The sequence below is a fragment of the Eptesicus fuscus genome, chromosome 1, assembly GCF_027574615.1.
Source record: "Eptesicus fuscus isolate TK198812 chromosome 1, DD_ASM_mEF_20220401, whole genome shotgun sequence".
Classification (NCBI taxonomy): domain Eukaryota; kingdom Metazoa; phylum Chordata; class Mammalia; order Chiroptera; family Vespertilionidae; genus Eptesicus; species Eptesicus fuscus.
This window is the reverse complement of record NC_072473.1, coordinates 14,410,826-14,429,797: the sequence shown is the minus strand read 5'-3', so window position 1 is coordinate 14,429,797 and position 18,972 is coordinate 14,410,826. Positions and strand designations below refer to the sequence as shown.

General features: G+C 45.5%; 1 non-coding gene and 2 pseudogenes across 1 annotated transcript; 1 reads left to right on the top strand and 2 right to left on the bottom strand.

The window, feature by feature from the left end:
* Positions 1–1,739: 1,739 nt before the first annotated feature.
* LOC114227399 (putative tripartite motif-containing protein 61) lies at positions 1,740–5,939 on the bottom strand (annotated as a pseudogene).
* A 3,222-nt stretch (positions 5,940–9,161) lies between these two features.
* Positions 9,162–13,790, bottom strand: LOC103297849 (heterogeneous nuclear ribonucleoprotein U-like protein 1; annotated as a pseudogene).
* A 4,640-nt stretch (positions 13,791–18,430) lies between these two features.
* Positions 18,431–18,514, top strand: MIR9209D (microRNA mir-9209d). Its single transcript, NR_130500.2, is given in 1 exon segment — positions 18,431–18,514. It is a non-coding gene; the product is annotated as a microRNA mir-9209d (primary transcript).
* Positions 18,515–18,972: the final 458 nt, after the last annotated feature.

Here is an 18,972-nt window from a genome sequence, read left to right as displayed (position 1 = left end):
AGGCTGCAGTGGGGGTCAAGGATAAGGCCCCTACTGTTTGGTGGGGCCGGGGCTGGCCCGGATTGGAGTTTCCCTGCCTAGGGGGCAATGGATTATCATCAACATCAGTCTTGGAGTGGCATTCATTTGCCCAATGCTTTCCTCTCCTGAATTTTGGACATAGACCAGGCTGCTTGTTTCCACTGCCCGTAGCCTTTTGACTTCCATTTTTAACTTGACAGTCCTTAGCAAAATGCCCTAGTTTACCAGAGTTAAAACATCCCTCTTTCTTTTTCCGATGATCAGCAAGCAATACCTCCTTTAATGCGGCAGCTAATGTCATTCCTTGCACGTAAGCTGGTCCAATGTCAGCACAAAGACAGATAAAATTATGTACAGTACTGATCTTCCTGTAGAGTCCTAAAGCCTCTTGACATACTCTATTTGCATTTTCAACAACTAATTCTTTCACACGTTCCATTCCAACCTCAGGGTCAGCCACAACCCTGCCCGCTGGTTTGGAGCAAGCTAGCCACAACATCCTGATAATGGCTCCTCAGGGCCCTGCCTAATTTTACTTATGTCTAAAGATTTTCCCCCTTTTGTTGGCAGCTGCCTCCAGGCTTTGGTGGCACAGATATTCATTTGTTGATAAGCTTGCATGGGGTATACTAACTGAGCCTGCAAAGCCTCAGGAGGTCCTGTGCCCATGAGCATATCAAATATAATGGGTACCTCCTGAGCTTGGTTTCTATTAGCCTGTTCCACATTTAAGTTCTTCCCAATTAGACTTCCATTATAAGTAATCTCCAGGTGAGAGACAAGTCTTTGCAACAGTATTCTAGTCACTAGGAGCCATAGCTTCCTCTGATACTCTTATCTGGCAACCCCAGCACAAAAGGGGAAATTGGTCTATACGTAGAACAAGAAGTTTTCAACTCCTTCAAAGTCTAAAAAAGGTATAGACTGATGACCACGGAGCATCTAACCTGGATTCTGAGGATCAGGCTGCTCAAATATAGGGTATAGACTGAATCCTGAAGTGTCTTCCCCAGCCTGCATAGCCTCATACAGAGTCTGCTGGAGTGGGGACAAAGGTACAATTCTTGTCTCTGCTTGTTTAGGGGTTAATTGGAGAGGCTTATGAGAAACAGTTAAACTCCCCGAATGCTTGCATCAGACCCCCACCATCCCAATCCTGCCGGCATTGTTCCCTTGCTGCCTCCTCCTCCAACACTCCTTCATATTTGGGAGGAAGCACATTGTCCGGAGGGCTCTCCCCCACAGGAGCTGTAGCCCCAGGGACCAGAGGTGGTGGTGGAGGCACGGACGGTCGCAAGCCTCTGGTAACCCTCCATTATCTGTCTTAGTTCCCCGGCCACATTCACCCACTCACTTTTGGGAGTGAGCTCTAGGCAGTCCCGAATCAGGGACCACAGACTGAAAGTAGGGATAGGAATTTTCTCTGGAACTTCAGCTATATAACAATCTGTAAGTTGCTTCCCTACCTTCTCACATGTCTCCACATTTACTGTCCCCTCCTCAGCAAACCATGGGCAAGTTTTATTTACAAAATCTACCAAATCAAGAAGCTGTTGATGCCTTATAGAACAGCCCTGCACTCGGAGCATAGCCTTAAGCATAGATTCATGTAATTTCTTTTCCTGCAATCCTGAAAACCCATGTTTTACACCCAGCTGCTATTAAATTTTGCTCCTTACCTTACTTTCGCTTTCTGCACGCTTCACTGGAGCATCCTTTCACTTGATAATTGTAGTTCCCCTGTACTCAAACCCTACGTTGTGCCCCACCTGAACTGCATCCAGCATGGCTAGTGCTGAACATGAGGAGGGGTAGTAAAGGATTAAAGAAAACAGACAAGAGAATACAATTGGGACCAGGTGGATCACTGCACCTGGATGAGGACATAGTGACACAGCCTGTAAGCCGAATCTTTATTTTATAGTCAGATTACACACAGCAAAACAAGGGAGTGGTCAAGATGTTTACAATGGTTTTTTTTGTTTGTTTTGTTTTTTACAAACTCTTGTGTTGACTTTCAATAGTGTTGACTTTCAATAGATCAAAGCAAGGGAGCTGCTCTGCTACATACGTAACCCCGACCCAGAAGCAGGTCGTCTAAGAATGGTTTAGCACCAGGTTCCCCATGAACTGGCGTGCGTGTCCCAATTTCTCCAGGGACGTAAGCACAGGTGACCAAGGGTGCCTCAGCCAGTCTCTAAACTGACACGTACGACCCAAGGTACTTACTTAATATTGACCGAGCATAAATTACACAGGAGACAGACATGCAATGCACGGATTACTCAAGGTTTATTTACCAGAGTCCTGGTGGTTTCCAGACCTCGGCAGGCCACCCGGGGATCTGCGCCGACAGACACACACACTGGACGTTGGATGTTGTAGCTGCGGCTCGGCGTCTTGCTTGAGGCCTCAGTTTCCGGCTCACTGTTTGGACTCACAGTCCACGGCAGAGGTTGGGCAGATTGCAGGAAGGGGGGTGGAGAGTGACCGTCTGTGGAGGAGCAGAGCAGGCCTCTCTGATCTTCCTCTGGTGCTTCCTCTTTTTATGTGCCTAGATGGGCATCTTCAGTGTGTCTTATCAGCGGGTCCCAGGAGCCTTGCATATCTGGTTTTACATATGGGGAACAGATCACTTTATCTATTTTCTACATACAGGCCACTCAGGGGTGTTTATCAACCTGTTTACATTACATTCAAAACGTTTTAACATCACACTTTAATATCACACTGTAATTCAACACTTTGATACTTATTCTATATTATTATTACTATTACTATAACAGTGCGTTGCATGAAGGACGAGGGGGTGGCCCCCTTTCCGGCCGCACCCCGTTTCCCAGGACAAAGACGTGCAGCGGGGATGGTAGGGGACCGGCTATCCAAGGCCAATGGTGCTGCTGTATAGTTCCGCCATGGCGGGATTCTAACTTAGAGGTTTTCAGTCAGAATCCCACAGATGGTAGTTTTGCCCCATGGGTTCCTCAGTCAAATACATACATATTTTTTTAAAGCCCTAGCAAAAGGAAGGGGGTGATTGACACAGAACACTCTTGATTCCTCTGTAAGGAGAAGGGGTGGGTGGCAGGGATCCCAGGAGGAGATGGTAATTCTTCATCAGGAAGGTGGTGGCTTGTGCACGTGTTCCACCCTCCAGTATCCTTTTGTGATTTGCCAGGAAAATGATCTGTGAAAAGTCCTTGACCTGAAGCAGTGGACATTCCCGGCCCCTTGCTGCTGCGGGAGTGCAATCTGCCTGGGATTGTGGCTAGGCAGAGGCCCCACCTCCTGCGTGTGCACTGTGCCACCCAATCAGTGACGCTCTCCATCACCCTGGACCTTGGGGGACTGGCTATCCAAGGCCAATGAGGCCAATGGAGGTTTGCGGCACTGCCTTATAGTTCTGCTGGGTTGGGATTCTGACTTGGAGACTTTCAGTCATAATCCCACAGATGGTAGCTTCGCCCCATTGGCTCCCCAGCCAAGCACATACACCAAATGTCTGAACCTGTGGTTCCTCTCGGACTGAGCAGGATTACCATGGCAATAACACATAAGTAGGTACAATGTTCTTACCAGTTTCAAGTCTACTACTTTGCTGTTGTTGCAATTCTCTGAACTCTATCAAGCTTTGTTTTGGCAGCACTTGCTGCACCTCCCTCAGCTACCTAGGACTACAATGTCATACTATAAGGTCAAGCTTACATATAACCATAGTTTTTGTCTATAATTGTGCTGGGAGGGCTTTGCTCTTCAAGCTGGGACTTGTATGTGGCTTTGCCACAAGAGGACCATGTCTTCTCATCAGTCTGTGGTTTGAACCTGTCCAAACGCTGTAGCCACTCTCCACATTCAATACCTGTGAGTAAATCCACATCTGTCTGCAAATACTTCTTTGTTATTTCGCTTAACAGATTGTTTAGCCTGAGCATATAGTATGAAATTTGCCTTTCATTTTCAGTTAGTTTTTTTCCAACATCTTTCTCTTCTGTAAAGTAGACTAGAGGCCCAGTGCACGAAATTCGTGCATGGGGGTCGGGGGGTGCTTGTGTCCCTCAGCCCAGCTTGCACTCTCTCCAATCTGGGACCCCTCGAGGGATGTCCGACTGCCCGTTTAGGCCCGATCCCACCGGACATCCCTCTGACAATCCAGGACTGCTGGCTCCCAACTGCTCACCTGCCTGCCTTCCTGATTTCCCCTAACCGCTTATGCCTGCCAGCCTGATCACCCCCTAACACTCCCATGCCAGCCTGATTGATGCCTTACTGCTCCCCTGCCAGCCTGTTTGCTCCCAACTTCCCTCCTCTGCTGGCCTGGTCACCCCTAACTGCCCTCTTCTGCAGGGTTGATCGCCTCCAACTACCCTCCCTTGCAGGCCTGGTCCCTCTCAACTGCCTTCCCTTGCAGGCCTGGTCCCTCCCACCTGCCCTCCCCTGCTGGCCGTCTTGTGTTGGCCATCTTGTGTCCACATGGGGGCAGGATCTTTGACCACATAGGGGCAGCTATCTTGATCTTGTGTGTGAGAATGATGGTCAATCTTCATATTACTCTTTTAAACTTTTTTTTTTTTAAATATATTTTATTGATTTTTTACAGAGAGGAAGAGAGAGGGATAGAGAGTTAGAAACATCGATGAGAGAGAAACATCGACCAGCTGCCTCTTGCACAACCCCCACTGGGGATGTGCCCGCAACCAAGGTACATGCTCTTGACCGGAATCGAACCTGGGACCCTTTGAGTCCGCAGGCCGACGCTCTATCCACTGAGCCAAACCGGTTTCGGCTTCATATTACTCTTTTATTAGATAGGATAGAGGCTTGATGCATGGGTGGGGACCAGCTGTTCTGCCCTGAAGGGTGTCCTGGATCAGGTTGGGGTTCCCTTGGGGCGTGGAGAGGCCTGGGCGAGGGGCCTGTGGTGGTTTACAGTCCAGCCACAACCCTGGTGACCCAAGCAGAGGCCCTGGTATCTGGAATTCATTTACCTTCTACAATTGAAACTTTGTATCCTGGAGTGGAGCCAAGTCTCCTGCTCTCTCCATGGCCAGCAGCCGTTTCTGTTTGGATTTGTTTACCTTCTATAATTGAAACTTTGTATCCTTGAGTGGAGGCCTGGGCCCGCCAGAGTGTGTGGAAAGCGTGGCTTCCTCTGTTGCCGGGGAAACACAAGCCTCCCTTCTGGTAGGCATCTTGGTTGGGGTTAATTTGCATACTTGCCCTGATTGGCTGGTGTGCGTGGCTTGGCTGGTGGGCGTGGCTTAAGTAGCGGAGTGATGGTTAATTTGCATATTACGCTTTTATTAGAGAGGATTGCCGTTAATTTCACGTCTCTCTGTTTCCAAGGAATGCTTAAGTTATTTACATTCATAACCCAATTCCTCCCACCATTTTTTCATCTTTCTCTTCACTTTCAAAGTTTTTGCAACTTGATTTTCATATACCGTTTCGGCGTCTTTAAGGTATATCATCAGGAGCACAATGTACCTTTTGAGCTTCCTCCTGTGACTAGCTGTAGCTTCCTCAATGGGTAGCGGGCTGATCCTGATGGTCTAATGAGATCCTGCACTGGGGACACAACTGCTCCAGATCCTTCTCACAGAACTGGGTCATAAGCTCTTGGTGCTTCTTACACTGGGGTTTATCTTGCCTTTTCCTTTTTCTCCTCATGGTGAGAATCTGCTGAACAATATCAGTCATGTGATATAATTGAACTTTTCTTGAAGTTCTGATCAGGGCAGTGGTGGAGGCAGACAGACAAGACAGAGAAAGATACCCTGTAGACCTACCCAGCATTGGTGGATGCAAGAATGACAGAAGTTGTGCCCACACTCAATGGTCACTGGGTCTCACAGGTAATCCAGGCAGATGGGGCAGCTGGCCTCTGCCTTGAGCTTGGCCACACAAGCCACAAAGGCCATTGTGCAGTGAAGGTGTCCGAAGGCAACTCTCTTCAGTCAGTGTGATCCTCCAGGAGCTAGGAAAAGTGAGAAGCTGAGGTCAGCTCAGCCCTCCCTCTCTGTGGAAGTCAGTAGGAGCTTCCAAGAAGAGTTCCAGCCATCAGCTGACGTCCAGTCTTCTTGTCACCCTCTCCTGTATTTAACGCCACATTTCCACAAGGGATGCAGAGTACTCCTGGTCAAAAACCAAGCACAATCTAAGTCATATGTGGTTTCTGAATCCAAGATAGGATTGGCTTGTCTGTTGAGGTCCACATACTGATAGAGCAGCCCCATAAGAAACCAAGGCTCTCAACAGTGCTCACATTTCCCGTATGCACATCCTCTGGATTCCAGATCACCTTGTACCAGTTTTCTTTGGGCGACTCTGTGGACTAAGTCCCCAAGAAGGGTCTGGGAAACCGGTCTTGTACCAGTTGTGAAGTTACTGTTGTGACCCTGGCATTTATATAAGACGTCCTTCAGCAGACTGGTGGCTTCTACCTGGATGAGGGAAATGTGGGCAGAGTGGGGATTAGAAGATGTTCAGAAGTGCTGGTTGACAGGAGTGGGGTGGATCTCCCATGATTTAATCAGGTCAGCAGAGGACTGAAGCTGTTAATATGCATGGTCTAATTTGGACTTTTGGAGTCCCCCCTCAACCCTCTCAACACCCTTTAATCCCATCTTTGCTGATGAAGAAAATGCCTGTAAGGCTAATGGAGGCCTGTTTCTTTTCTCACCCTGGAATGTGTAACTCTGAAGCCCACAAGTTTAACCCTCCTGTAATCTCCAGCACTGTGCAGTCCTTCCCTTTCTCCACACTCAGGACATGGCACCCTTCTGCCACAGCACTTTTGCACAGGCAGGTTTTGTCCATGGTAGCTCCTTGCCCCTTATACATTGTTTACCCCTGTTGGGTCCGAGCTCCTCTGCCAGAGAGGGGACTTCCTTGGACGCTAGGAACTGGAAGAAAACTTGAGCAGCTGCAGGTAAATGGGACATGCTTTATTGCAGGGAAAGCAGCCAGGCACTGGCTGGTCGGTAGCACATTTATACTAACAAAAGAGGCTTTCTGCCAAGTAACGACATCAGTGTTACATAAGTGGCAGGCTATATAAGGGTGCGCTTGCGCAGTGTGTATGCTGATAATGTGTCATTGCTGTGGTGCATGCGTATGGAAATACGGGCCTTCAATATCTGACGTATTCTGGCCAGAGTCCCCACACTCCACCCCATACGCCGGATGGCTTTTCAGGGGTATCCTGGACCACATGCCAGCTCCTTGAACACAAAGCCCACAATTGTACCAGGTGTACTGGTTAATAATGCGGATTTTGTAATCAAAGAAAACATGGTAACTTCAGGAGAAACATCAAAAGTGCTTTATTCAAAGTAATGTCCATCACTAGCTACACATTTCCCCATACTTCAGGTAATTTGTGGATACTGTCCCAATAGAACTTTCCTTGTTTTGAGGCAAACAATTCAGAGACCCAATTTTCCACTTCTTCGTACATTTTGAAGTGCTGCTCAGAAAGTACGGGTGCCATAGATTGGAACAAGTGGTAATCTGAAGGAGCAAGGTCTGGTGAATACAGTGGGTGGGTTAATACTTACCAGGCAAGATCTTTTAACGTGTCTTCAACTGGTTTTGAAGTGTGTGATGGTGCGTCATCATGAAGCAAAATTACTTTGCTGTGTCTTCTGGAACATTCTGGTTGTTTCACCATCAAAGCATGGTTCAAATTGATTATTTGTTGTTGGTAGTGATCAGTATTAACGGTTTCACCTGGTTTTAGAAGCTCATAATACACCACACCTTCCTGATCCCACCCAACGCAGAGCATTGTCTTCTTTCTGAAGCGATTTGGCCTTGCAGTGGATGTTGATGGTTGGCCTGGATCAACCCATGATTTTGTGCATTTGGGATTCTCAAAAGAAATCCACTTTTCATTGCCAGTCACAATTATAACTGGTCTGAGGGAAGGTCTGTGTCATGGGGTGGCCACTGTAGCTCCCATAGTTGTAGGTGGGTGGTGGTGGAGGTAGAGGTAGTGGGGCTGTATAGCCCAGGGGTCCTCAGACTTTTTAAACGGGGCCAGTTCACTGTCCCTCAGACCATTGGAGGGCCGGACTATAGTTAAAAAAAAAAAAACTATGAACAAATTCCTATGCACACTGCACATAACTCATTTTGAAGTAAAAAACACAAATCGGGAACAAATACAATATTTAAAATGAAGAACAAGTAAAGTTAAATCAACAAAGTTACCAGTATTTCAATGGGAACTATGGGCCTGCTTTTGGCTAATGAGATGGTCAATGTCCAGTTCCATATTTGTCACTGCTATTCGTAACAAATGATGCAAGTGTGCATCAGTTAGTCTAGATCTGGTTGGAGATTTCAGATGTTTCATTCTGGAAAAAGTCTGTTCACAGACATAAGTGCTGCCAAAGATGGTTGCCATTTTGAGTGCATGGTTCCTGAGATTAGGATATGTCTCAGGGGAGAGATGCATAGAAATTAGGAAGGCTGCTTGACTTGAATGTGTCTTTCAGAGAGTCACAATTCTGCAGTTCAGCCAGTTCCATTTGGTAAATTGTATCCACATTTTCAATGTCAATAGAAAATGGGTTACGGAAAAGCTGTATGTCCTGTTCATAGAGATGAAGCTCTTTAAATCTAAATTGGAACTCCTTTTGCAACTTTTCCAGTGAATCCACACATGTTTTGTTTGGGAATGCAAGCAGTGGTTTTTCCGCTAACAGATTTTGAGTTGTGGGGAGATGGCAGAAATTTTCCTCCTTCACTTTTTGATGAGGAGGCCTAATTTTACTTCAAATGCTTTCACATGTGATTGTTTATCACAGATGAGCTTCCCCTTTCCTTGAAGTTGCACATTGAAACTGTTGAGTAGCTCTGTTACATCTGTCAGAAAGGCAAGGTGCCATTTCCATTCTGCATCATTGAGCTCTGGTACTTCTTTGTTTTTTGAAAGCAGAAAAGCTGTAATCTGTGGAAGTAAGTCATAGAAATGTTTCAAAACTCTCCCTCGACTCAGCCAATGGACTTCTGTGTGGTACAGAACATCTTCATAGGCAACATTTAGCAAATTTCAGAAATTCCTGAAATTGTCTGTGGTTTAGTGCATTAGCTCTAATGAAGTTAACACAAGATACCACAATTTTCATAACAGAGTCTCACTTCAGTGATTTACTACACAGCGCTTGTTGGTGGATGAAGCCGTGTATGGCTATCGGATGAGAATGGTTATATTTGTCCATCTCTTGGTTAATGCGAGCAGTTACTCCTTTCTTAGACCCCACCATGCTAGGAGGACCATCAGTTGTCACACTGGCTAGTTTAGCCCAGTCCAGCTCCAAACCATTCACAGTTTGGCAAACCTTTTCATAGATATCCTCTCCTGTAGTTCCTTTGATGCTTTGCAGTGCAGCAAGCTCTTCTGTGACTTCGAAATAGTCATTCGTCCTATGAATAAAAATTAGAAGTTGTGCAGAATCATGAACATTATTACTTCGAGTGCCAAGGAAAAATAGGAAAGTTTTTTTGTGGAGTTTTGCAGATGCTGATGCAAATTGTCTCCCATTTCTTCAATCCTTCGTGTAATTGTAGGTCCTAAAAGACTCACTGTACTAAATAAATCGGCCTTCTCTGGACACATCTCTTTGGCCACAGAAAGAAGGCATTCTTTAACAAATTCTCCCTCCACGAATGGTCTGCCAGTGCACGCTATTAGCTTGGCAACTTGAAAACTTGCTTGCAGTGATCAAATATTTAGCTGCTTCTGCTTCACAAAAGTATTTTGCTGAGTTGTCAATGTATTTTTCAGTTTTAATATTTTATCTTTTCTCACTTCTCCAACCAAAAAATCGTAAATTGTATTCTTTGAACACAGATACTATATTCTGGCATATCAAACACACAGCTCTTTCCTTGTACTGCATGAAAAAGTAATCATAAGTCTACTGTTCTTTGAATATCCTACACTCCGAGTCAATTTTTCTTTCTTGATATCATTGTTTCCTAGGGATTCCAAATTGTTATTAGTAAAATACCAATACATATATACAGCGCTACAAAAACAATATACCAGCAATAACTTTGCCCACACAGAGACATATAGACTGCACTGCCCATCAATGCAGTCTGATCAGTGCCCATCAATGCAGCCTTGCCAGTCCACATCATTTCAGCCTCACCAGTGCCCATATTGGTGGAACTCCGCTTTTACCTCAGGCTCACACTGGTGCAGTGCGGGAACCGGCACGATTACAGAGCCGGTTCCACCACCACCTTTCCAGTTCACACTACCCTGTGCGAACTGCACTGCGATCTGTGAACTCGCACAGGAATCTGATCGCGTGGGTGAGAAGACCTATGCAATCAGATTCCACTGCAGGAAAAAAGAAGGCACGTATGCCTTTTTTCTTCCGAATCTAATGCGAGTTCAGCCATACAAGCATATGGCTGAACTCGCACTGCTCAGAGATCTCAACAGTGTGAACCGGGGCTTACACAGCACACAGCTTACAACATCATACACAACTGAATAGCAATCAAAATATAAATGCACTTACTGTCAATTAAATTGGGTTTCCTACTCCTCGGCTGTCTGCAGAGCCGGATTAAGTTCCCATGGGGCCCTAGGCAGATTACCAGTTTGGGGCCCCCATGCGATAACACTGAGCACTGACCATTTGCATTAACACTGACTGCTGACCATTTGTGATAACACTGACCGCTGACAATTTGCATTAATACTGAGCGCAGACCATTTGCTTTTAACACTGAGCACTTACAATTGTCATTACCACTGAGCACTGACTATTTGCATTACCTCTGAGCGCTGACCATTTGCATTAGCACTGAGCGCTATTTGCATTATCACTGTGATGCAACCCCCCCTAGAAACTACCCCAACCAACTAACCAACTTAAAAAAAAAGGCTCTCCTAACTTAAAAAAATGCGCCCCCTATCTGCAAAAAAAAGACCACCTAACTTCAGAAAAAAAGGCCCCCCCCTTAACCGCAAAAAAAGGCCCTAGTAACTGCAAAATAAAAAAAAAAATAGACCTCCTAACTTCAAAAAAAAAAATCCTAACTTGTTCTTACCTCGGTCCTCAGGCAGCAGCAGGCTCTGCACAGGCAAGCTCGGGTGTGACTCATCCTATCACACCTGAGACAGAGAGAAGGTAGGGAGTCGTCGGGAGAGTGCAGCGCACATTCCACACATGCGCACTGCGGGCCCAGGATGAGTCGGCTGCTAAGCAGGACAGGCAGCGGCGGCTAAAACACCCGGCGGGCCGGATAAATGTCCTTGGCAGGCCGCATGTGGCCCGCGGGCCTTAGTTTGAGGACCCCCGGTATAGCCCTACTTGTAACCTCCCTGGTTGTAGTATGGCTGGCTATAACTCAGCTGTGGAGGGCTATAGCTGTTGACAGTGGGGGTGTACTGGTGCTTAAGCCAAGGATATTGCTGTTCTTGCTGTAGCTGCTGGCCCTGGAGGGTTTTGAGCAGGGCTGTAGCCATGAAGTGGTGGTGACTACTGTGGTGGTGGCTGTGGCAGTGGTGGCTGCTGATGGGGTGGATGATGCTGAGGAGTCCAGTTGTAGCTGCCTTGGTTTTTGGAGGAGTTGTTATCCCGGCTATTGTTACTCCAGTGGTTCTGGTTGTAGCCACCACCTTTGCTGTCCCCCACCCCCTGAGTTCTGGAAGCCTACTTGGTTGCCCCTGTTGGTGAAACTTCTGTTGTTACAGCTCTGGAAACTGCTGTCCCCCACCCCACTGTGGCCCCAGTTATCAAAGGCTTTTCAGGAGGTGGCCTGGCTTGGCCTTGTGGCCTTCCTGGTTGTATTTTTTTCATTTTTTTAAAATTGATTTCAGACAGAGGAAGGGAGAGGGGGAGAGAGAAATATCAGTGATGAGAGAGAATCATTGATCAGCTGCCTCTTGCATGCCCCCGACGGGATTGAACCTGCAACCCGGCATTTACTCTGACCAGGAATTGAACCCTGACCTCCTGGTTCATGGGTCAGTGCTCACAAGTGAGCCATACCAGCTAGGTCTTCTGGTTATACTGCCTGCTTCCTTCTACTGCAGCTCAATAAATAGCACCTCATCCAAGAAGTCCCCAAGTGATCAGGGATCGACCTGCAACCGAGTTATATGCCCTTGACTGGGAATCAAACCCATGACCCTTTGGTCTGCAGGCTGATGCCCTAACCACTGAGCAAACGGGCCAGGGTGAAATGGTCTCATTTTTAGTCTCTGCTGATCCATAAAAATTTGTATGGTCTGGGATATAGTTATGTTTCTTATAGGAGGTGATCTGGATGAGGCAGTTGAGGCACTGGGTGGCTTGCTGGATCAGGACATCCTAGCAGTTGGCCTAGTTCTACTGCCGGTATAGGCCCATCACCCACATCTTATCCATGATGGCACTGGTACCCAAGATGTTGCACTTCTTGGAGGGCTCAGAGGCTGCATGTTTGATGGGCCATGTGGTCTTACCAGCAGTGGGCAGACCCACTGTCATCAGAATCTCACACTCTTCCTTGGTCTTTGATCTGACAGTGCCTTTGGCTCTACTTATTCAGGGTAAGGTGCTGGATGATGGTAAGGTCAGGAAGGACAGAACAGTAGAGCCCTGCTATCTGCCTGAATTTGAACTCCATTGGGTAATTCTTCACCAGGACATGAGGCTAGAGTGCCTGGCTCCCCAAGGCTTCCTTGTGAATTCAGAAAGAAATGCCTATTTAGTTCCCATTCTTGGTGAAGGAAAGTTCCATGTCAATTTCACATTCAAAGTCTACAAAGCATCCAAACACATCATTCTTTGAGAACTTGTCTTTGTAGTTTTCAAACTAGCTATCGGTGGACTTCTTCCCATAGCCATAGGAAGAAGGTTCTTCACTTGGCTGGGTGCTTTAGAAGTCAAGGGACCAGCTGATACCCCATACAGATTCCTTACCACAGGTATGCAAAGCTCTCGATTGTAAGTGGGTAGCCACTACTCTGGTCTCAGGACAACTTGAAGTGGAGGTAGCAGTTACATGTGTCTATGGCAGCAGGGGTGTTATCAAAGTCATCTTCATTCTCTTCAGTGAGAGGCTGAGGAGAGGGGCCCCTCCTATCCTCGTTTTTTAAAATATAGTTTATTGATTTTTTACAGAGAGGAAGGGAGAGGGATAGAGAGTTAGAAACATTGATGAGAGAGAAACATTGATCAACTGCCTCTTGCACACCTCCTACTGGGGATGTGCCCGCAATCAAGGTACATGCCCTTGACTGGAATCGAACCTGGGACCCTTCAATCCGAAGGCTGATGCTCTATCCACTGAGCCAAACTGGTCAGGGCCCCTCCTATCCTCTTGGTGCTCGAGAAGTAACGCTGTTCTGGTTTTCTTCATAAGGCCACTTGTGACTCTGACATTGTCTGTCTGGCTTGAGTTGAGATGCTTCAGGCTGGAGGAAGCTAGTGGGTGGTTCTTGCTTCATCTCTGTGTTCACTTCCACTGGGCAGGAGGCCTACTCCTGCTCTGTTTCCAGCGGTGTCCTCTCATAGCCTGACTCGTTCTCCTATTTGATGACCTGGGTCACATAGAATTGATTCTGTCTGGTAATACCATCCATGACATCTCCTTGTTGTTGTGTATGGTCACCCTGGTACATTGTTGGTCTCAAGCTTCTGCTTGTCGTTGGGCTCCTTAGCCTCCTTGGCCTCTAGTGCCACCTGCAGCCATTCAGCAAGCTCTGTTGTGAGGCCGTGAGTGTCCAGGCTGTGATGCTGCATCCCCTTGTGAAGTTTGTTCAACTTTAGAGGCACATATCCATGGCCAGGGCCCCCAGCATGGCCCACAAGCCTGGCTTGGCCTCTCAGGGCTCTGCCCCCCTTAAACTAAGTTTTATTAATCATTCACTATAAGCAGAATCCTCTGATCTCATATTTGTTTTAAGAGGTAACATTCTGAAACATCCCGAAACATCACAGTACTTTAAACTCATTTGTACTATGGTTGATTGCATAGCATGCGGTACAATACTGAGACATTGACGAAAATTCCCTCCGAGGAGAACTTTCCCACCAACTGCAACATTCAAATTCATAATTTCTCTTAGTAATCTGTCTGTGGCGTTTATAACATGACTGGATGCCATGGTGCATTCATCAATAATAAGAAGTTTGGCCTTTTTAATAGTTTTAGCAACTTCACTCTTTATATCGAGTCTAGAAATTGAAGTTTAATTTAATGGAATTGGTAATTTATATTGGGAATGAAAGGTTCTTCCACCAAGAAGTAAATTTGCAGCAATTCCTGTAGATGCTGTGGGTAAAACAGTACCACCATGACCTCTAATATAATGTATTAAAACTTTATACAGATATGTTTTTTCCCCTACCACCTGGACCATCCAAGAAAAAGTATTTGGGGTGTACAGTTTGATCTTCGATGGCTGAAGTTATAGTCTGAAAGGATGCCAACTGTTCATCATTCAGAGAATTTATCAAAACCTCTGCCTGTTGTCACTCGTACAATTCATCACAAGTATTTGCATTCATTAATAAAGGATAGTCCGGAAGTTTGAAATGTGAACATTTCATTCCATGCAATGTGAATACCTCCTGAATTTCGTTAAGGGCATGTGTCGCACAGTTTACATAGGCACCTTTTCTTCGGTGTAATTTCCAACAGAAATCTTCAATAAAATGAGATTTATTCTTAATCCCATAATTTGTCTGCAGCAGAAGGACATCCAAACACACATATGTATGCAAAAAGTTGCTGTAGTTGTTTGGGCATATTAAGGACGATTGCATCGTCAATCGTATCTTTCCAGATAGTGTCGTCAAGTAATGCTGCTTGGTGTTTAGCAGCTTCACGAAATGTATCATAAATTACACTTCCTACAGTTCGCAGATCATTAAAACTTATCACACCTTTTACATGCAGAAGCAAAAGTCTAAGGTAATATCATTCTGGTCCTCTAAAGCTCACAGTGAACAGTCTACATAATACTTTATTCCCACCCTTTCGGTGTTTTGTCCACAAAGAATTACTGAACACATAATGCTGTGGAATCTCCCAATAATAATAATTATGTGCATCAGAATCTTCTCTATTCAATAAGAACCAAGCCGTCAAAGTTGAGTTATGTCTTTTAGCCCTATCTAAAACTTCAGCAAAATTATAGGCATGAAAATGCAAATTCTGATTATTTGGAAAATGAATAGCTAATCTTGTGATTGCATGAGATTGGTCATGCATTCACATTGCAAAAAGTCTCTAAATAGCCTCAGGAGCGCTCACATACCTGGAGTCAATGAAGTCCTGTACTTCGTCATGATTGATTTTTTTCCCCAGAAAATAGTAATATTTGCACAATCATGCCCTTTATAGATGTATTTAAATAGATATTTGACACTTTTAATCGATGCACAGACTTCAACATTTATATGACAGTTATATTTGAGGCACAAATACGGGTTATTAGGGACAATCTAAGTGTTATCGACAACTTTATTTCCAATAGAAATGGTACTACCATATTTTCGTTTGTATTTGGGATATCCTCTATAATAAAAGACTAATATGCAAATTGTCCGAACGGTGGAACAACTGGTTGCTATGACACACACTGACCACCAGGGGGCATATGCTCAATGCAGGAGCTGCCCCCTGGTGGTCTGTGTGCTCCCATAGGGTGAGCGCCTCTCAGCCAGAAGCCCTGAGCTGGGCTCATGGCTGGCTAGCGTAGCGGCATTGGTGGGAGCCTATCCCACCTCCATAGCAGCGCTAAGAATGTCTGACTGCCAGCTTAGGCCTATATTCAATGAGGGTTCCCGGACTGTGAGACAGTGCAAGCTGGCAACCCCTGCCCTCCCACCCCCCGAGTGCATGAATTTCATGCACTGGGCCTCTAGTCCATCAATATTTCCAGTGGTCGCATTTTGAAATTCTTTTGGATATCCCTTTGAACATTTTCCATTTTCCATACATGGACTATTTGAATTTTATATTCCACATGGTCCATGTACCATATTTGATTTTACAATTTGAAAAAGCCGGGGACACGATCCTCATCTGGAATTTCTGCTTTAACTATACGGTCAGTGTCATCTTCTGAACGTAATTTGGACTCCTTATCTAGTATCAATGATATGTGAGCGTGAGGCAGTCTGCATTTCTGAAATTCAATGACATAAATTTTAGCTATTACTTTGCCAAATAAATGGAATTTACATATATCATTTAAAAGAGCATTCAGCTTAATATTAAAAACTCTAGCTACCAAGTCAGGTCTGTTTCCAACTTTTTGCCAGCACTATAAATTGTTGGCAATATCTGCCCATTTGGGGTGGCATGTCATGGTTATGAATAAATCGGGCTTGCCATATTTCGTTACAATTGCCATAGCATCCTGATATCGCTGCTGCATATTTCTGGGACTACCCTCAAAAGATGATGGAAGTATTATCATTTAACCAATCAACACATTGTCGTTTTCAGATCTAGATTTGAGATAATCCATCAAACAACTATATTTTTCAACTCTTAGATTGGTTTGCTTTGATGAAATTCATCCGATTGGCCTCCATTTTTGTATATGAATCCACAATAAACTGTTGAGTTAATTTTCTTGCATTTAAAATAGGATTGAATGTGTCCTGCACAGAGATGAAATCCATAATACTGCATTTGTGTGACTCGTGTCCTTACATTTTGTCCAGTATTACTGTTGAGTATACTTTTATCTCTGAGTTTTATGCAATATCTGTTCCCCAGCCTTTTTCACCATGTGGAAAAAGAATAGGATATGTCATTGCATCTAATGTAGGAAACAGGATACTGATTTGTTTCATTTTAGTGGCATTCGGATTATTGGGATCTGGTTTATAATGAGCAAGTCCCTTTCAAAAGGAGGTTCTCCATATTTGTTTCTGAATATGACAGCAACCTTGGTTACACAGGGAGAATTATATCTACCTGGGTCACTGTTACGATAGTATTTTATTGCCATTGCTACTACCATGGGAGCTATACCTTTTGCTGCTGCTTCAGATTGGGCTTCCTTTTCTACTTCATGTAGCATCTTGTACGATTTTGTTAATTCATTTATTTCATGAATGAGGTTGTTGATGTTGATCATGAGTCTTTCTGAGCAACCCTGTTTTTCTGGCATTGCTAATTTTTTAGTTGTAGCTTCAGCTGTATCTAAAATATAGAGTTATGCAAACTTATGAGAAACACCATCTGAAGGATGTAAAGTTCCAGTACAGTGATAAAGTTGTCCGTGTATTGTACAACAGTATGGCCCATATCCTGATGGCGATGCAATATTTGCACCTCTGGAAGCAAAAGCAAAAGAACTATTTATGGAATGAATATTTTCCATGAAATTTTTACTGTCAGAATATTCATTTGTCATTAATCTTTTTAAATATGCCAGGTAATCTGGAAAATGTATATCATTTGGACGGACTTTCCCTTTGGTACAATATCGAGCAAATTTCCCATTGGATGGTTTTTCATCAGAGAAATTTAGTGACAGGCAAAATTGACATCTAACAGTCATTGCACCACAACTATGTTCGAGAATTGCATCCTCATGTACTCCATTTTCGCTGAGAAGGCATTTCCTATCAGTATTGGTAGTACTTATTGATGACTGTTTTTTAGACATATTCTGTCGTCACCACCACCTTCTTTCAACTTCAAAGGCACGTTGGTCTTTAGACATTTTCTGTCGATGACGTCGGCTTTTTTCAGCTTCAGGGCGTTTTTCCAATAGCTGCTTTTCAGATACATTCTGTCACAGGCACCACCTTCTTTCAAGATCAGATGCATGTTGCTCTTCAGACATTTTCTGTCAATAACACCTGCATCCTTCGGCTGTAGAACTATGTTGTATCAACAGTTGTTCTTTAGATGTCGTCCCACCCCCCTGCTGTCATGGTCTGAGATACAGGCGAATGAGAGTCCTCTCTGTCAGGCCACTGAGAGCTGTCTGACTAATGGCTGATTCTTGAGGGTGGGACTTCCTCCTCCCTTCTGTCAGTCTCCATAGCGGCGATGAGGAAGCAAGCTACCTCACAGGTGCCCTCAGCGGCAGAGGGGGAGCGCGCAGGGCACTGGGCTTTGGTCGCCGGGGTGCTCCCCTTCTGCTGCTGCAGAGGGTGCCTCTCAGTGGCGGCAGTGACAGAGAGCCAAGCGCCCGGCGCGCTCCCCCTCTGCTGCCGAGGGTGCCACTGTGGAGACTGACAGGGAGGAGGAAATCCTGCTGAGAGAGGCGCCCTCTGCGGTGGCAGAGGGGAGGAGCGCCCTGGTGACTGAAGCAAGCCCAGCACCCCACACGCTCTGGGCGCCTCTGGGTCTCTCATCTTTGTGGCTGTGGGCGCCACCATTTTTGTCGTGGAGTGACGGTCAATTAGCATATAACGCTTTTATTAGTATAGAACAGTGGTCGGCAAACCGTGGCTCGCTAGCCACATGCGGCTCGCCAGCCGTGATTTACCGCTCTGTTGACTAATGAGTTTGCCCACCACTGGACTAGACTAAATGTTACCGAGTAGTTGGAAGCTGTGAGGATTAGGCAATTGTGGCATATTGTGTGCAAAGAGGTAAAGGGTAGTATATGACAGTGGTCGGCAAACTCATTAGTCAACTGAGCGGCAAACTGCGGCTCGTGATTATATAGTATAGGATAGATTTATTCCAATAATTCCAGCAGTATGGGGAGAGTAGTTAGTCACGCTGGAAATTCTGCTTGGACCCCCCACCCCCTTGCCAGTTGGCTATATACACACTAGAGGCCCGATGCTCGAAGATTCATGCAAGAATAGGCCTTCCTTCCCCTGGCTGCCGGCACCAACTTCCCTCTGGCACCCAGGACCTGGGCCTTTGCTCTGGCCACTGCCTTCCGCCTTCGCTCCGGCCCTGCCACCCTCCTGTAGCTCCGTCCACTCCCTGCCCTCCCCCTCATAGCAGGTG